General features: G+C 45.7%; 2 protein-coding genes across 4 annotated transcripts in view; one reads left to right on the top strand and one right to left on the bottom strand.

Moving 5' to 3' along the window:
- LONP1 (lon peptidase 1, mitochondrial) overlaps positions 1–18409 on the bottom strand; it is an 829185-nt gene that overhangs the window by 413497 nt on the left and 397279 nt on the right. The window lies entirely within an intron of this gene.
- LOC142316741 (syncytin-B-like) overlaps positions 1–18409 on the top strand; it is a 106073-nt gene that overhangs the window by 12733 nt on the left and 74931 nt on the right. Inside the window, exon 1 of one of the 2 annotated variants that reach the window (XM_075352647.1) lies at positions 8942–9035. The exons of the other annotated variant lie outside the window; for it this stretch is intronic. The gene's annotated coding sequence lies outside the window, so the exon portion shown is untranslated. Of the gene's footprint in view, positions 1–8941; positions 9036–18409 lie in introns of those variants that run through there. 2 annotated transcript variants of the gene reach the window in all.

The following is an 18409-nucleotide window of genomic DNA, read 5'->3' as shown; positions in this document are numbered from 1 at the left end:
CAATCTCCTCCAGGGCCTGGATAGCCACCGCAAGCTCTCCCCAGATAGAACCATCTGAGTGAACTCATAAGACATCCAGTTGCAGCATGGGGGCCCATAAGGACAACACTGTACTAGCCACTCATTCTTTAGTCAACAATTACCAATTGCGATCATAATTCCTTGATCCCTCTCCTGGGATTTCTACTTTGACGGAGTGGACGTGGAGGACCCTTCTCAGGGAGACCCGTAGGGAGCTGGGGCCAGTCGGTTATCACCACCAGAGGGAGATGGAGAGCGGCAGTGAAGGTGTTTACACTCCTTGGGTGACTGAGGGCGTGAAGTCTCCCAGAGTGATGGACTGAGGCGAAACGGGAAGCCCCACGTGTACGGGATGTTGTGTTGACTGAGGATTTCCAGGAAGGGCCTCAGAAGCTTCCATTTCTGCTAAATCTACCTTGAGAGGTCTGGGAGTATCTGGACTTAACTGTCTTGGTACCGTATGATTCCAGCTGCGCGAGCCTGTGACATTATGGCATCTTTTAATTGGTATCAGTGCACCCTACATGTCACATCTCTAGGGTGTGGGGGATCTGTGGGATTGGGACCCAGGGCCCTGTGCTTATGGTCCAGTTCCAGATTAGTGTCCAGTGGGACCTTTAGGATTGAGTTAAATAGGTGGCGTGTTGCTTTGTCTAACTCAGCAGGTTCGATTGAATCCAGCAAGCCCCGGATTCGAATAGTGTTATGCCGTCCCCTGATTTCTGCATCGTCCAGTTGATCCACCACATATTTAATTGATACGTGTGTACAGACAAGTCAACAGAAAGAGTTCATCTCCTGGGACAGAGAGGTAGAGGATGCTTCAATTGTTGCTACCTTCTCTCCCCAGTACTGTACTTCAATCCCTTAAAACTACCAATTCCGTCTTATGTGCACTTTCCAAACGGCAGACATAATACGCCGTTTCTTCCATTGTGGGAATGTTTTTTATCTTGTCGCTTAAGTCCTTGAAGTCTATCAGTACAGAGTAGGGCCATCTGGTTCTCTATGACTCCCGGTGAGGGCGTATTGCAGACAGGCATATTCTGTGTCTCCTGTTTTGTCTGTAGTGTTCTCACCTCCCTCGGTGTACCAGAGAGAGCTGCCCAGACTGGGTACAGGGGGTGATCAGGGGTTCAACACCCTGTCCTGGGTGTACAGGTGGTATGTTCTGTATGGAGCCTGTGGTCAGTGAGCCATCCTGCAGAGGACTACCAGCAGCACAAGGGATACCACTCATTTGTTGACGGGTGCACTCCAGCCTCTGCTCCTTGGGGCCATTTTGGCCTAGTGGTGGCAAATTTAGCCCTCTTTATTTCCCCTCCTTGGTCATGAACTGTTCTCTGTTTACCAACCCATGCTGCCACTCCCTGAGCCATCCCGACCGAGAGTACTCCCAGCTGCGTCCCTCCATTCTGACGATCGGGGCTCCACCCGCCACTGCATTGCGGCACCATCTTTGCCCTCGAGTGTGTGATCCGGGCCTCCCTGCGTCTCCCTTTGTTGGGGCTGTGGACGGGACACACTCACCGCACCGCACGCCTGCTTCACTGAGGCCCTTGCTGCTCTGTACCGGAGGATCCACGGCTGCTTCTGCTTCTACCCCTTTGGAGCTGGAAGTAGGCGCCATCTCTGCATGGGGTGATGTGTGGTCTGCAGGCCCCGGTCCTGATAAGTAATGGCCGATGTCCTGGGTGAAGGCCACAGAGGCGCCTGCCAGAGCTGCAGGGGGTCCCTTCTTCCTCCTAGCTCCCATTTAGGCAAGATTTGGTGCTGTGTTGCGCTGATGTTTAGAGATCCTGTTTGCCTAGGTCAGAAGCAAGTACACCACATGTCTTCACTCCTCAGCCAGGACACGCCCCCAACCTTTGATCTATTTAATCAAGGAACATCGTGGAAACTGTTGACTGACGGACTTGGGAACTTTGCTTTCTAATAAATTGGTGAAAGAGGGACAAGTCTCTTGTTTTTGTCTCTTTTTGTGTTGTTTAGGCTCCTCTTTCTGGACTACATCAGATTCCCCAGACTATGTTGGATTTCTTGGACAACATTGGACCTGCATGGCTTTTTTTTCCACAATCAATTGGTAACCATGAAAAGAGTGAGGTTTTTTTATTTGGTTTTCAACATCAACATGTCTTTGCTTGCGTTTTTTTCTTTTTACCTACTGGGTTAGTAATGGGGGTGTCTGATAGATGTCTCTCAATTGCTAACACCAGGGCTTGATGCCAGCTGACACTTCACAGTAGACATTAACTCCAGCTACCATCATTCCAACTGCCACCACACCTTAGCAATTGGGAAGAGCCGAGGCAAGCGCCAAAGTAGGTGCATCTTATGTGATGTGCCACTTTTCGAGCGGCTGCAGGCTAGTATTTTTAGGCTGAGAAGGACCCAATAACCATGGAACTTCCCAGCTTGATAATTTCAGCCCACAGCAGTCTGCTTTACTTTGCTGATTATCAAAAAAAATAGGGGGGACAACAGTTTTTTGTTTTTTTTTAATTATTATTAGATTAAACCAGGCTAACCACCCTTCAGAGGCAGATTAAAGGCACTAAAAAGTGTTTATTTATAATTTATAGGGGAGTTGTCAAATTATATATCTTCAGGATATCCACCTATGCTAATATATCCATCAATATACGTTTCCATCATCTATCGATCTATCTATAGAACTTTATTTGGGGAATGCCATGAGGGTTCTGGCTGTGAACTGAACAAAAAATAAAACGGCATATGGATGGTCTGTGTGTCGTTCGTTTTTTTTGTTGTCTTGCATCCACAGACTTGCAACGTCAAGTTTCATCCTATTTACGCAACTAATTGCAGCATGTTGCGATTTTTTATACACGCCAACTAGACCTGAAAAAAAATATGCAGATCTACTGTGTGTGACGGGGTGTACATCAGAGCAAAGAGAGACAACAGGCCGAGGATGATCCAACAGGTTTACTAACAGGAATACAGGAACAGCACACGACAAGTCCAAATAAAACAGATTCGGGGGCACCTCCCGATAATTCAAAGTGCCAGATCACGACGAAATAGTCCTCTTCAGAGTCCCAGAAATCCCACACAATCCACTGGACGGCGAGATCTGTCCGCAGAATCAGATCTCCCTTCCTCTTCAAAAACTCAGCTCCCAACTGCATTTAGAAACAGGAGTGAATTGTCTGAGCTCGTGGGCCTGCCCCTCAAGGGTAGGGGTCTATGCAATGGTTGGGCCCACTAGAAGATTCTAGAAGGTTGGCTCCGAGATGTCTACAGGTTTGTGTAGTTGGCGTTATCCACTGCTTACGAAACAATGAGAAGTTCCCTTGGCTGTGTGGACAAGAGATAATTGCATTATGGGCCCAGAGACACAGGAGATGGGGGGGAAGGTATGGTTACTTACATCCCAAGACATAGTATTACAGCAAATACAGTGAGAAGGTAAAATACATCATGACAATTCCTTCCCCTCCCAACTTGTGTACGTACTAGGGACCTCTACAGGTCGCTGGTTAAGTACACGCAGGCATGGCTGACAGGACTCAAGGCTCCTCTTGCTTGGACAGTCCATCTGCATTTTGGTGTTGGCTGCCCCTTCTATATTGTATGGTAAAGTTATAGGGCTGCAGAGCCAGGCTCCATCGCAGTAATCGTCCATTGTCCCCAGAGACTCTGTTCAGCCAGGTGAGGGGATTGTGATCAGTAACCACAGTGAATTCTCGTCCATACAGATACGGCCGTAGTTTCTTAAGGGCCCACACTGCAGCCAGACATTCTTTTTCAACAGTTGCATAGGCCACTTCTCGGTCCAGCAGTTTCCTGCTGAGGTAGGCAATGGGGTGTTCGTCCCCAGCTGCATTCACCTGGCTGAGGACAGCTCCCAGTCCATAAGCAGAGGCGTCCGTTTGCACAATAAATCTCCGCTTGTAGTCTGGAGCAGCCAAGACAGGATCGCAGACCAGAGAGTCCTTCAGCCGGTTAAAAGCCTCATCACAGGCTGGAGTCCAGATCACCAGCCGGGGCATTGTTTTCTTGGTCAGGTCGGTAAGAGGCTTGGCCACAGTACTGAAATGAGAAACAAATTTTCGGTAATAACTGGCAGTGCCCAGAAAAGCCATAACTTGTTTCTTAGTTTGGGGTACAGGCCAGTCTCTAATAGCCTGGATTTTGGCAGGCTCAGGACGGAGCTTCCCTCCTCCCACTCTATGCCCTAGGTACTGGACTTCCCCCATCCCCAATTGGCATTTATCGGGTCGAATAGTTAGGCCGGCTGCAAGAATCAGGTCCAAAATAATGGCTACTTGATTCAGATGTTCCTCCCATGTGTGGCTGAAGACGGCGATATCATCCAAGTAGGCACAAGCAAAGTCACCACATCCCTGGAGGATCTGATCCACCATTCTCTGGAAGGTGGCCGGGGCATTTTTCATTCCAAAAGGCATGCTTAGAAATTCATACAGACCAAAGGGGGTTATAAAAGCGGACCGTTCTCTCCCTTCATCCGTTAGAGGGATCTGCCAGTATCCCTTACTGAGATCCAAGGTAGTGACATATCGGGACCCAGCCAGTCGGTCTAGAAGTTCGACAATACGAGGCATTGGGTAAGGATCGCTGACGGTATGGTCGTTTAGTCGCCGATAGTCCACACAAAATCGAGTACTCCCATCCTTCTTGGGTACTAACACCACAGGGGAGGCCCAAGGGCTATGGGAGGCCTGGATTACCCCAAGCTGTAACATCTCCTCCAGTTCGTGCTGCATGGTGTTTCGAACTGATTCAGGTACCCGGTAAGGAGCCAGTTGTATGGGACGGATGCCCTGAGTGTCCACATGATGTTGGGTGACGGTGGTTCGACCTGGTTGGGATGAGAAAGCAGCCCGTCTCTGTTGAAGCACTTCCAGCATCTGGATTTTCTGTAAGGAGTCCAGGTAATCTCCCAGGGGAACCTGTTCCACAGTGGATGGGGCTCTCGCTGCTTCCACGAGATTAGGTAGAGAGTCCTCATCCTCTTGACCATCTTCTGAAGCCACCCGACAGCTTGCTATCATTGGAATGTTCCGGTCATGGTACTCCTTAATCATATTCACATGGACAGTCTTTTGCCTTAGCCCCTGATCATCTAAAGCAAGAAGGTAATTGGTATCATTCAGTTTTCTGAGAACCCGGAAGGGACCCTCCCATGTGGTCTGCAGTTTATTCTGCCGATGGGGAACAATCATTAAGACTTGTTGTCCTTCTACAAACTCCCAATAGCGTGCTTTACGGTCATACCATGTCTTCTGTCTGGTTTGAGCCATACGCAAATGACTCTGGGCAAAACTAGCAAGTTGGGCAAGGGTTTCTCGCAGCTTTAGGACATAAGGGACAACAGGGGTTCCTGTATCTTCAACTTGCCCCTCCCAGTATTCCTTGAGCAGGGTTAAGGGGTCCTCGGACCTTTCTTCCATAGAGTAGTTCAAAGGGGGAGAACCCAGTGGACTCCTGGGGAACTTCCCGATAGGCAAACAAGAGATGGGGTAGGTACTTCTCCCAGTCTGAATCTTGGTCCATGAAGGCCGTCAGCATATTCTTCAGAGTGCCGTTGAATCGTTCACAAAGTCCATTTGTTTGGGGATGATACGGGGTCGTTCGGATCGCTCGTACTCCACAGGTGCGCCACAGACACTGGACCAACTCTGACATAAACTGGGAGCCTTGGTCCGACAAGATCTCACTGGGGAATCCTACTCTGGTAAAAATAATAACCAAGGCCTCGGCCACCTTGGCTGCAGAGATACTTGACAAGGCCACGGCTTCTGGATATCGGGTGGCATAGTCCACAACAGTGAGAATGTACTGCTTTCCAGATTTACTTGGTTTAGCCAGAGGTCCAATGATATCAACAGCTACTCTTTGAAAGGGTTCTTCTATTATAGGGAGCGGTTGCAGGGGTGCCTTTGGGTGATCTCCGGGTCGCCCTCTACGCTGACATATGTCACAAGTTCGGCAGAAATGCGCCACTGCTTGGGAAATCCCCGGCCAATAAAAAGTTTGAGTCAATCGTCTCTCGGTGCGGGTTTTGCCTTGATGGCCAGCCGTAGGAATGTCATGAGCCAGGTGTAATAGGGGAATTCTGTACTTCTGAGGAACAATCAGCTGTTTGCTATAAGTCCAGGGCTTATCTAGGGAGTCGGCATTGGCAACCCGATACAGAAGTCCATTTTCTCTGATAATTCTTTCTCCGTTCTCCCTTAGCTGCCCTATTTCAGCTCGGGCTCTAAAACTAGCAAGGGTGGGGTCAGTCTCTACTTCTTGTCTAAACTGAACTTTATCCCAAGTAACATTCATATTATCCCCACAAGAAGAATCACTCACCGGCTGTAATGGCAGTTCTGGTGGCCTCATTTCCATGGATGGGTTGTACACGTCCACATGGGCTGCTCTCTTGGCTTGACTTCTGGTTACCGCACCGACAAAGTGGCAATGAAGATTCCCCACATCATTTCCTAGAAGAACGTCTGCAGGGAGGCCGCTCATCACACCGACCACACATTGTTTTGCCCCAAAGCCATAATCCAGGGTCACACTCGCTCTTGGAATATATCTCTGGGTACCTCCTGCCAGTTCAATGGCAATTCCTGGTCCCTTTTGAATTGCTTGTGGTTGAATTACTCGGGGATCGGCTATGGTGAGGAAAGCCCCAGTGTCACGGAAGCCAACAACTTTTTGGCCATCCAGCACGACCTCCTGTAGATGTTTGTCCTGAAGATCAGAAGAACAGGTGGCTGGAGCTCGCACCCCATAGACTCCGGGTAGGGGAGCCAGGATATCTGAGTCACTTGGCAAGTCATCAGGCACAGAATCCAGCTCTTCTCCTGGTGAAGGTGTCTGTAGATAATGAACAGGCAAAGGCGATCTGTAGCTGTTCTGTCTCCGAACACCTGGACATTGGAATTGCATGTGCCCAGGCTGCCCACACCCATAACATCTGCGCTCTGGGATTCTTCCTCCATGTCGTATTCCCAAAGGTGGAGCATGAGTAATGCGAGGCACAGTCACACGAAGGTCCCCATGAGTTGACGGTCTAGGGTGATGGTGAACATTGGGGCCAGAAGGACCAGGGGCCGCCAGCGTTGGGGGGTTGGTGGTTTTTTTCTCACTGGGTAGTAGTTTTTTCCACTGAGGCTTGATGGTGAGAGCCTCATCAGCTAGAGCTGCAGCTTCCTCCACAGTGGCTGGTCTCCTTTCACGCACCCATTCCCGGATCTCAGCGGGGCACTTAAAGTAAAACTGCTCTTTTAGGAGGACCTGGAGGACGGTCTCCAAGGTTAAGGCCTCCTCTGCCTGCAGCCAACGATGCCACAGATGTTTGAGTTTGTGGGCATACATCTTGAAGGACACTTCCTCATCACATGCTAAAGTACGGAACTGAGTCCTGTAAGTGTCTGGCGTTACAGCATAATGTTCTAGAATAGTCTGTTTAATATCCGCATACTCACAGTTCCACCGAGGGTCCAGGCTAGGCTGCAGCAGCTCCACCTTCTAAGAGCCCAACCAGATGCCGGACACGCTCCCTTTCTGGGACTTCCATTAATCGACACTGATGCTCAAAGTCCTGGAAGAAGCCCTCAATGTCACTAGCAGCCTCATTAAACTGCTTGAAGTCTTTGCGGGACACCCTGGGAAGTTCCCTCATGATGGGTGCTGGGGTTACAGTCTGTCTGGAACCTCTCGCGGCTTCCACAGCGAGCTGCTTATCCAGCAGTGCCATCTCCTCCATCCTGCGCTCCTTCTCTTTAGCTCCACGCATGACCTCTATCTTATATTCTATGGTGGTCTCCTCTCCCAGCAAGGCCATCTCCTCCTCGTACCACACAACCCATTGACTTTTTTGGGTATTTACCTCCGGCTCCCGTCTTTGCTCCCCTTGCTGTGTAAATTGTTACTCGGTGCCATCTTGCAGGCAAGCGTTTTCCAATGCCTCAATTAGTTGCTCCTTAGAGAGTCCTTTGTAGCCGACACCTAATTCACGGGCCTTTGTTTGTAGGCTCACCACAGTCCAGTTCCTGTATCCGGAGGTTCTGGTTTCAGACGTTGATTGGCCGTTGTCCTCCATTTCTTCTGCTCTGATCCCGCCGCTGCCACCAGTTTGTGACGGGGTGTACATCAGAGCAAAGAGAGACAACAGGCCGAGGATGATCCAACAGGTTTACTAACAGGAATACAGGAACAGCACACGACAAGTCCAAATAAAACAGATTCGGGGGCACCTCCCGATAATCCAAAGTGCCAGATCACGACGAAATAGTCCTCTTCAGAGTCCCAGAAATCCCACACAATCCACTGGACGGCGAGATCTGTCCGCAGAATCAGATCTCGCTCCCTTCCTCTTCAAAAACTCAGCTCCCAACTGCATTTAGAAACAGGAGTGAATTGTCTGAGCTCGTGGCCCCGCCCCTCAAGGGTAGGGGTCTATGCAATGGTTGGGCCCACTAGAAGATTCTAGAAGGTTGGCTCCGAGATGTCTACAGGTTTGTGTAGTTGGCGTTATCCACTGCTTACGAAACAATGAGAAGTTCCCCTGCCTGTGTGGACAAGAGATAATTGCATTATGGGCCCAGAGACACAGGAGATGGGGGGGAAGGTATGGTTACTTACATCCCAAGACATAGTATTACAGCAAATACAGTGAGAAGGTAAAATACATCATGACACTGTGCCTCATTAAATAACATTGGTCAGAGTGCAATGAAATGTTTTCTTTCATTGCACTTCTCTGTATTATACGCCAGTGAGAGCAAGCCCTAACAATACACTATTTGTGCTGCAGATTTCCTGTTACTTGAGAATTTCAGCCTCCTGCCTGCATAACAGGCCTTCTAGGCAGCTCCAACTACCTCCCTACACCCAGTGATCACATTTACTGGATCCAGAGGAGGAAACACAGTAACTGCTACTGCTTCTTAATCTGTATATACAAGTGCTGGTTCAGTGCTGTGTATATAGGGCTAGAGAATAGAAACGTAGTGTGGAAAAAACAGGTAAGACTATGTTAAATCCTAGTACTGCAGCACTTGATTACATGCCAAGAAAAGTCCAGCAACCGTAGATAATTAATCAAGACTAAAACATAGCTTTAATATTGTCCATTAAAAACAAAATTTAAACAGTATTTAGACAAAAGATCCTTCTACACGTTTCGAGCATACACAAGCTTGCTCTTAATCATGACATAATTAAGAGCAAGCTTGTGTTTGCTCAAACTGCGTAGAATGATCTTTTGTCTACATGTGCTTTAAATTTTGTTTTTAATAGACACTGTTAAAGCTATGTTTTAATCTTAATTATGTGTGGCTGCTGGCCTTTGTTTTTTTCTTTCATTATTACCTGGTAACTGGTTTAGGATATCAGTGCACTGCACCCACAATTACTCTGGACTGGTGAGCTGTTGAAAGTTCTCTTTGTACTTGAATACATGCACCTGGCTAGCTTTGACTAAGGTCCAGGGCACATGTTTACCTGGGTCTAGGAGTTTGCTAGGGATGGATCAGAGTGCTGTGTGTAGAATCTGCCGACGGTGTTCACTGGGAGCTGGGCACAGACTGGAATACATCTATTTGGTGCTGGATGCTACAGAAGCTCATTCTGAAGGGGAAACAGAGACTGGTAAGGCTGTACCCCTTGTTTATGGAAAGTTTACTCCCGGAAAACTGACGGTAAACTGTTCAGGTGAGCTGATACTAATATATATACAGTATGTGCCTGCTAGCAGTGCTGGCGCCCCTGCAGAGACGTCAAAAACATAAGAAAGGCCTAGCTCAACCGTTAGTCAATGCTCAGAAGTAAATATAGGTAAATCTCAAACAGTCTCATGTACTTCGGCACTCAAAAAGGAACAAAATAAACTTAATTTTTGTTGTAAAAAATATATAATTTTATTGATTACAAAAAGATTTTGTGGTTATCGAGGATTGACAGTTGTACAAACGTTTCAGCTATTACGTCATAAGCCTTTTTCAATAAACCGTTGATTGGTCTTTTGTAATTTGATATATTAATCAATGATCAAGAAAAAAATGTTTTTGAACAAAAAAACAGGGTTTTTTTCAAATCTGTGTTTTATTAAAGTTTTTAAAGCATAGATACAGTTCAAACATTTATAAAGTTTATAAAATATGAACAATTTTCTCTCACTTGTAAATCGACACAGGTAATATCCTAAAACCCGTTTCATGGGTTCTCTATAACCTTACAATGCACTAATAAACTCTTTATAGAAAACTATATATTATAAATCAGCATTTCAACTTCACTAGTCTTCTTTAATAACAAATAGAAATACCCATGTCGTACGTCAATGTCAATCATGTCTCATGTTGAGAGATGAACTTAAAAGAAAACAACAAAAAAAAAAAAGGGGGGGTACAGATAAGAGAAAATTCAGAAAGGGGGAAACCAAGTAGGGGTAAGGGCATGGCAAGGAAAGGATTGGGGGGTAAGGGGGTGGGGGAAAGAGGACAGGTTAGGACGTGGCTCTGTTCCTCAACCTCAGGAATCCACAATACTCTCCTTGAATTCCGGAGACTCCATGAACATAATCCATGGTCCCCATACCTTGATACATTTTTCGGTGGACCCATTCAATTCAGCTGCGAGTTCCTACGTTCTCTGGAGGTTTGTTATCTCTTCCACCCAGTTAGTCAACGTGGGGCATCTAGTCTGTGTCCAGTATCTGGGAATAATTATATGAGCTGCCGCTAAACAAAAATCGCAGCAGATCGCTTTTTTGCGCCTTAATTGTTCCTGGGAGGATAGGGAGGGGATCCCTCTACTTCACTCCCACTTATTTTTATATACAAAAATTTTTGAACAAAAAAACCCACCGTTGTTAAACGAGCACCACAGAAAACAACATGAACAGGTAACTTTACTGATCAGGAAACCAAAATATATGGGTATACCTTATTACTCATTAATGACTTCACTATTCGCATCAGTGGTAGCATGTAAGTAAAGTATCCCTTTCTACCCATATAATCCGCAAGCAGACTTGCCTCAAAGTTGCATAATGCCGTCAATAGGTGTAATATTCTCAGGGAACATATTTAGAGTATGTACTAATCTTGCCGTCAGAATTCAGAACCTCAAACCGTCCACTCCACGTCATGAACTTTGAACAAAACACCCTTTCTGGATATAGGGAAGAGGTATAACCGGACACAAGTTACTTCCACTAGACCACCAGGTTTGCTTATACCTGTTCCCTATATCCAGAAAGGGTGTTTTGTTCCTAGTTCAAAGTTCATTAAGTGCAATGTTCGGTTTGAGCTTCTGACGACAAGACTACCGTGTTTCCCCGAAAATAAGACCTCCCCCGAAAATAAGACCTCCCAGGAGTTTTCAGGGCAGCTTTAATATAAGACATCCTCTGAAAATAAGACCTAGCCACGGTCAATAATGAAGTGTCATGCAGCGGTGAAAAAGTTAAAGACACTGCAGGACACTTCATTATAGATAGCGAGCACCCCCAGAAGAGAGAAGACAGAAGAAAGAAGACCCCTGAACTTACCAGACGCCGACCGGGAGCATGTGAGCGCATCAAGGTCCTGTGGCGGAACACACACACACGCACGCACAAACAGACACACACACAATCAGATCACATCCACAAACTCACAACATCCAGTGATATCGCTTGCTTCTCGGCGGCGATACTGTGCGTGCAGTGATCTTCCAGGACATGCCGAGGATCATATGGCTGGAATCATGTGGTATCTCCGGATGTTGTGAGTGTGTGATCGCGTGTGTGCGATATCGTGAGTGTGTGTGTGTTTGCGATCGGATGTGTGCGTGTATGCTGTCTGATGTGTGTGTGTGTGTGTGTGTGAATGTATGCGATCGGATCTCTGAGTGTCGGCAGGAGGTAGAGGACGGCGTGCAGCACAGCTGCTGGGACCGCCCACAGGAGGGCACAAGGAGAAGTGGTGTGTGTGTTTGCTGTCTGATGTGTGACTGTTCTGATGTGTGTCGAGCCAGATGCAGGGGAGCACAGCTGCAGGGAGATCACAGGGAGAAGTAATGTGTGTGTGTGTGTGTGAGATCTGATGTCGGCCAGACGCCGGGGACGCGTGCAGCGTACCTGCTGGGAGATCACAGGAGGATCTGGGAGCCATACAGATGCCCTGGGCTGGTAAGTATGACAATCCTGGGATGGGGGGGGCTGGTGTCTGCTTTTTGTTGGGGGTAAACTTACCCCCAACTATGTCTCGAGAATAAGACACCCCCCGAAAATAAGACCTAGTGCTTTTTTCAGGGCAAAAAAAAAATAGACAGTGTCTTATTTTCGGGGAAACAGGGTAGTACATACTCTAAATAGGTTCCCTGAGAATATTGCACCTATCGGCGGCATTATGCAACCTTGAGGCAATTTTCTTGCGGATTATACGGGTAGAAAGGGATACTTTATGTACATGATACCACTGATGCTGAATAGTGAATTAATTAATGAGTAATAAGGTATACCCATATATTTCGGTTTCCTGATCAGTAAGTTACCTGTTTTCATTTTATTTCTGGTGCTCATACAACGGTGTTTTTTTTGTTCAAATTTTTTTTTTCCTGGATCATTGATTAATATATCAAATTACAAAAGACCAATTAACAGTTTATTGAAAAAGGCTTATGACGTAATAGCTGAACCGTTTGTACAACTGTCAATCCTCGATAACCACAAAATCTTTTTATTATTAATAAAGTGATACATTTTTTACACAAAAAAATTAAGTTTATTTTGTTCCTTTTTGTGTGCCAAAGTACAAGAGACTGCCTGCAGAGACGTTGACTTACTTGCCGCCGCTGGGTTGCTTCTTCCACCGCAACCGCCCATGTGCTCATTTGCCTCCCTCTCCCTGCGGGGCATGTACTTGCCGCACCGACTCCCTAGGAACATGCCTAGCACATGTGCACTGGCCCTCCTCTTAAAGGGCCAACACACTATTTTCAGGAAACTATGTATTTAATCCCTTCACCCCCGGCCACTAAAACACCCTAATGACCGGCCATTTTTTGCAATTCTGACCAGTGTCACTTTGACATTTTATAAGTCTGGAACACTTCAACGGATCCTAGAGATTCTGACATTGTCTTTTCGTGACATATTGTACTTCATGATAGTGGTAAATTTAGGCCGATATTTTTTGCATTTATTTGTGAAAATTTCAGAAAATTTCGCAATTTTCAAACTTTGAAAATTGATGGCCATAAATCCGAGAATTATGTCACACAAAATAGTTACTAAATAAAATTTCCCACATGTCAACTTTACATCAGCACAATTTTGTAAACAATTTTTTTTTTCGTTAGGAAGTTAGAAGGGGTCAAAGTTCATCAGCAATTTCTCATTTTTCCAACAAAATGAACAAAATCATTTTTTAGGGACCACATCACATTTGAGGTGACTGAGAGGCCTAGGTGACAGAAATTACCCAAAAGTGACCCCATCCTAAAAACGTCACCCCTCACACTGCTCAAAAGCACATCCAAGAAGTTTATTAACCCTTCAGGTGTTTCACAGGAACCAAAGCAATGTGGAAGGAAAAAATGAAAATTCTACTTTTTAAACACAAAAATATTACTTTAGCCAGAAAATTTTGCATTTTCACAAGGGAGAAGAGAGAAAATGCAGCATACAATTTATTGTGCAATTTCTCCTGAGTACAGAGATACCTCATTTGTGGTAAAAATCAATTGTTTGGGCGCACGGCAGCGCTCGGAAGGGAACGAGCGCCATTTGAATTTTTTAACGCAAAATTAGCTGCACTCATCAGCGGATGCCATGTCAGGTTTGAAGACCCCCTGAGGTGCCTAAACAATGGAGCTCCCCCACAAGTAACCCCATTTTGGAAACTAGAGCCCTCAAATAATTTTTCTAGATGTTTGGTTAGCACTTTGAACCTCTGGGGGTTTCACAGAAGTTTAAAACGTTGAGATGTGAAAAGAAAAAAACATTTTTCCCATAAAACTGTTGCTTCAACTAGGCAGCTTTTTTTTTCACAAGGGTATCAGGAAAAAATGCACCATAAAACGTATTGTGCAATTTCTTCTGAATACGCAGATACCTCATATGTGGTGGAAAGTAATTGTTTGGGCGCACAGCGGGGCTCAGAAGGGAAGGAGCAACATTTGACAGCAAAATTGGTTGGAATCATTAGCTGACGTGATGTTGCATTTGGAACCCCCCGAGGAGCCAAAACAATGGAGCTCCCCCACAAGTGACCCATTTTGGAAACTAGATCCCTCAAGGAATTTATCTAGATGTTTACTGAGCCCCAAGGGGCTCCACAGAAGTTGATAATGTTGAGCCATGAATATTTTTTTTTTTACTACAAAACTGTTTACAACGTTTTTTTATAACGGCATCAGGAAAAATTGGACCATAAAACGTATTGTGCAATTTTTCCTGAGTACGCAGATACCTCATATGTGGTGGAAATCAATGGTTTGGGCGCACAGCAGGGCTTGGAAGAAAAGGAGCTCCATTTAACTTTTCAAACTCACAGACGCTGTGCTTCACTGATCGGCCGCTGCAGGACGCATGGTCGGATGAGATACAAAAAGCGTCGGGAACACGGAAAAAAAAAAAGTCACGCCGAAAAATGGCTGATCCGTTATGTGCATCCCTAATCAGCGCTCGGCCGCTGCAGGACGCACACACTGATGAAATGCAAAAAAACGACGCAAGATACGGACAAAAAAAAAATTCCCGCCGAAAATTGACCACGGATGCAGATACGTTATCTGCATCACTGAGAAGCGCTCGGCAGGACGCACAGACGGATGATGTGTAAAAACGGACAGGGGATACAAAAAAAAAAAATTATACTCACAGTACCCAGAAGATTTGCAGGAGGATCACTGCCCAGAGGAACTGCAGGAGGAATAGAAGGCAGAAAGTGGACAGCTTCTTAAAGGAGCAGCAGGCAGGAAGTTGGACAGCTCATCAGAAGACCCAGGAAGGACCCAGCGATGGAAGCAGATGTGATCGGGCCAGTGAAGACCTCGGACAACCCGCTGGAGGCAGGTAGGGGACATTGGAGAAGGAGACCGGAGAAGCAGAGGCAAGAGAATGGGAGCAGAATAGAGATGGGGCGGCAGATCGCGGCGGGGGGCAGATCGCGGGAGCGCGCAGGGGCCAGATCGCGGGAGCGCGCAGGGGCCAGATCGCGGGAGCGCACAGGGGCCAGATCGCGGGAGCGCGCAGGGGCCATTGCAAGAGTACAAGTACTAGCCGTTTCACGCCGCAGACATGCTGAGGGAGGGCTTCCCAGACCAACACAAGCCTGGGGAGGGCGGTCACTTCCATATCAGACCGCCCCTCTGCACGCTGATTGGAGCGATTCCGCGTCATAGCACGATCGCTCAAATTAGTGATGCAGGGACTGGGGGCGCCATGTTTGAGCTCCAGCTATGATCTGCTGCAGCTGCTGCAGCACCTCATAGCAGGATCTCACAGGATTGCACTGGTTCAGGCATTGTTTTAGCCGAAACCAGTGCGAACGATGTGGCTGGTGGTTCAGATTTGAACAGCCAATCACAATGATCGTCGATGGGGGGTGGCGATGCCACCCCCCCTGGAGTCAAGCAAAGGTCCCCTGCTGTAAGAAACAGCAGGGGACATCATTTGAAAGCTGTTGCTATGGCCACGGCAATCAAATGAACTTTAGGCAGTAAAGTTACGTACCTGGTCATTAAGTCACGTAAAAATAGGACGTAACTTTACTGTCCGTGGTCGTGAAGGTGCTAAGGCACCCTCCCATTAGGGAAGAGGTGCATGCGCCACGCCTTTAGACAGTCTTCAGTCTGCTAGCTAGTTACGTAGGACAAAGGTAACAGTTTGCAGTAACAAATCATGTATTGCTATACCTACTCAGCAAGGTGCAAAAAAATTGTACAAGTTATGAAGCTGATGTATGTAAAGCGCTGTGGAATTAATAGCGCTATATAAATACATAAATATTATTATTATTAAATTAGAAATAAGCATGTAGGGACCCGTTAGCAAGGGCAAATCGCGAAAAACAGGGTAAAAATGAAACAAAGAAAGCGATCAAATCCTCAAAGATTATTCATAATCAAGATTATTTTACTTTATTAAATAAACAAAATACAAATATATAAAGTGTTACAAGTCCATTAGTGGAGCAGAAAAACATGTATATAATGAACCATTTACAAAAGGATTAAGAAACAAGAGACCGGGACTACAGTTCTCCAAGAATATTAAGACATACAGTACAGACCAAAAGTTTGGACACACCACCTCATTCAAAGAGTTTTCTTTATTTTCATGACTCTAAAAATCGTAGATTCACATTGAAGGCATCAAAATTATGAATTAACACATGTGGAATTAAATATTGAACAAAAAAATGTGAAACAACTGAATATACAGTATGCCTTATATTCTAGGTTCTTCAAAGTAGCCACCCTTTGCTTTGATTACTGCTTTGCACACTCTTGGCATTCTCTTGATGAGCTTCAAGAGGTAGTCACCGGAAATGGTCTTCCAACAGTCTTGAAGGAGTTCCCAGAGATGCTTAGCATTTGTTGGCCCTTTTACCTTCACTCTGCGGTCCAGCCCACCCCAAACCATCTTGAATGGGTTCAGGTCTGGCGTAGCACCCCATCACTCTCCTTCTTAGTCAAATAGCCCTTACACAACCTGGAGGTGTGTTTGGGGTCATTGTCCTGTTGAAAAATAAATGATGGTCTAACTAAACGCAAACTGGATGGAATAGCATGCCACTGCAAGATGCGTGGTAGCCATGCTGGTTCAGTATGCCTTCAATTTTGAATAAATCCCCAACAGTGTCACGAGCAAAGCACCCCCACACCATCACACCTCCTCCTCCATGCTTCACAGTAAGGACCAGGCATGTAGAGTCCATCCGTTCACCTCTTCTGCGTCGCACAAAGGCATGGTGGTTGGATCCAAACATTTCAAATTTAAACTCATCAGACCAAAGCACAGATTTCCACTGGTCTAATGTCCATTCCTTGTGTTCTTTTGCCCAAACAAGTCTCTTCTGCTTGTTGCCTGTCCTTAGCAGTGATTTCCTAGCAGCTATTTTATCATGAAGGCCTGCTGCACAAAGTCTCCTCTTAACAGTTGTTCTAGAGATGTGTCTGCTGCTAGAACTGTGTGGCATTGACCTGGTCTCTAATCTCAGCTGCTGTTAACCTGCGATTTCTGAGGCTGGTGACTCGGATAAACTTATCCTCCGCAGCAGAGGTGACTCTTGGTCTTCCTTTCCTGGGGCAGGCCTCATGTGAGCCAGTTTCTTTGTAGCTTTTGATGGTTTTTGCCACTGTAAAAGTTTTCCCAACTTTTTGGACTGACTAACCTACATTTCTTAAAGTAATGATGGACACTCATTTTTCTTTACTTTGAATTTGTATTATGGCAAGAAAAAAGCAGCTAACAGTCTATTCAGTAGGACTATCAGCTGTGTATCCACCAGACTTCTGCACAACACAACTGATGGTCCCAACCCCATTTATAAGGCAAGAGATCCCACTTATTAAACCTGACAGGGCACACCTGTGAAGTGAAAACCATTTCCGGTGACTACCTCTTGAAGCTCATCAAGAGAATGCCAAGAGTGTGCAAAGCAGTAATCAAAGCAAAAGGTGGCTACTTTGAAGTACCTAGAATATAAGACATATTTTCAATTGTTTCACACTTTTTTGTGAAGTATTTCATGCCACGTGTCAATTCATAGTTTTGATGCCTTAATGTGAATCTACAATTTTCAGAGTCATGAAAATAAAGAAAACTCCTAGAATGAGAAGGTGTGTCCAAACCTTTGGTCTGTACTGTATGTTAATGCTGCATATAAAAAATGACCCATGACGAAGAACCTGGGAAGGCAAAACTCGTGTCAGGTGTTTGACCGTGGTGAGCCCTCTATACATGCTGCTGATTTATATGCCTAATTGATAAAGGTGACTATTAATAGTTTTGTGCCCTTTGTAATCTTTGGGGCTCCCTGCAGAATATGTTATGAAGCGTACTGATTGGGAAATTCACTAGCAGAGGATTATATGTTGCCCTATAGTGACCTCTAGTGGTACATTTTTTATATCTAGCATGAACATATGTCTTAAAGGGACTGTATCTTTTTTTTTTTTTTTTTTGTAGGCCAAATCAGCTACCAATATTATTATAATTGTGTAACAACTATTTTCTTAATGTATTTCAACTTTTAAATATGTAAAATAAAACTTTTATATTAAAAATACTTATAATTGCCAGTAGGGGGAGCATCTTCCGGTGTACACATCAAAAAGCTATAGTAATCCTTAGTAGAATTACGATAGCTGCAAATTTCGGCAGTCACTAGATGACATGCCTATT

The sequence above is a fragment of the Anomaloglossus baeobatrachus genome, chromosome 1 (assembly GCF_048569485.1).
Source record: "Anomaloglossus baeobatrachus isolate aAnoBae1 chromosome 1, aAnoBae1.hap1, whole genome shotgun sequence".
Taxonomy (NCBI): Eukaryota; Metazoa; Chordata; class Amphibia; order Anura; family Aromobatidae; genus Anomaloglossus; species Anomaloglossus baeobatrachus.
Note: the sequence above shows the minus strand (reverse complement) of the source record. Positions and strands in the feature narration are given on the sequence as shown.